We start from the raw sequence: 1,396 nt of genomic DNA on the forward strand, positions 1-1,396 counted from the left end.
AAAGCTGGAAGGGATGTTCCAGTTCCATCCCAGCAGGCTGTTTTGCAGCCAACACCGCTAACAGGAGAGGAAGGACTGTCAGGAACAAGGAGAAGTGAATTTTGCAAGGTCCTGGGCAGCTCAGGAAGGGCAGCGTGCCCTCCGACCCCTCTGGAGTTGGTGCCTTGGGGGAGAGCACTCAGCACTATTTAAGAGGGAGCTCTTGAGTGACTTCCAGCCATCCAGCCGAGCATCCAGATCCCTGCAGACACGGCAAAGCCTGACGGAACCTCATGTTACCAAAGGTGCTGAGCAGCCGCAGGGGGAGGGAGGCAAGCCTGTGCCTCAGGGACATTAACAGCGAAAGGCCGCAGCTTTTAGACACTGGGTTTCCTCCTACTTTGCTCCTGATCCCTCTTTGCTCCCGTGTACGGTTCGGCTTTTGCCCGTGCTCTCACCAGCACCCTGGCAGTTGGGGATGGGTGGCTGGAGCTCCGTTCAGCACTGGGTTTTGTACTGTCTCAGTTATTCTTAATTAATTTATCTTCCTTGGTTTCTAACAGCTGGGCTGTTGCTGTCCTGCTGCACCTGCTCTCTGAATCCGGTTTTGTGTTACTGCGTCTATTACCCAACAGAAAAAACTTCACTCGGCAGCTTCTTCGCCAGTTCCTGCAAGGGAGGTTTTCTCTGGTGGCCCAGCAGACCCTGCAGGACACACATCTGACTTCAGACACGTGAATTCTTCACTGACTTTCATGGGATGGTAACACATGTAAATGCAAATGTCGGTTTTGGGCTAAGCTAGTGGAACCTCAAAACATTTTTTTTTGGTGATAAACCCCCCAAAAGGCTTGAATATATGATGTGTGTGTCAGCACGTTCAGCGTATGTTGTCAAGGAGATGTGTTACATCAATCAGGGTCAGCGTGCTGTTTCTAGAGAAAGTGGCTGCGTTAAAAGTTTCGCAACCTCAGCAGATTATTTGTAACGTAGTAAAAACGTATGGTGAGGGGAGCGGCAAATCTCCCTGCGAGTGTTTCCTAGATGAGGGAGGCTTTAATTAAACTGACATTTCTGATAACCAAGTCACTGAAGAGATGTCTGGGCTGTGATGCTACCAGAAGCCTCTGCTGGGTCACTCGGCGGGGGACAGTGCCCGACTGCAGAGAGCCACCAGCTGCCACCGTGCCCAGGGCCAAGCTGGAACACTTCTGCTCCTCCTCACAGCACCCCGAGTGGCAGAGACACCCCCTCACCCCCCCAGGGGTGACCTGGAGGGGGAGGATGGCACGAAACGTGCTGTAACCCGGGGCTCCTCCGCAGCTCTTCACCCCGGGGACTCCCAGCGCTCAGAAAAAGCCTTGTCCTTCCCTGCCTGAAAAAAAAAAAAAAAAAAAAAAAAAAAAAAAAAAAAAAA

General features: G+C 51.9%; 1 protein-coding gene across 1 annotated transcript in view; it reads left to right on the forward strand.

Moving 5' to 3' along the window:
* The first annotated feature begins 219 nt into the window (after positions 1-219).
* Positions 220-1,396, forward strand: part of NFASC (neurofascin) — a 95,246-nt gene continuing 94,069 nt past the window's right edge. The window contains exon 1 of the mRNA XM_026864297.1: positions 220-311. The gene's annotated coding sequence lies outside the window, so the exon portion shown is untranslated. The remainder of the gene's footprint in view (positions 312-1,396) is intronic.

The sequence above is a fragment of the Athene cunicularia genome (assembly GCF_003259725.1).
Source record: "Athene cunicularia isolate RWA chromosome 26 unlocalized genomic scaffold, athCun1 chr26_part1, whole genome shotgun sequence".
NCBI lineage: Eukaryota > Metazoa > Chordata > Aves > Strigiformes > Strigidae > Athene > Athene cunicularia.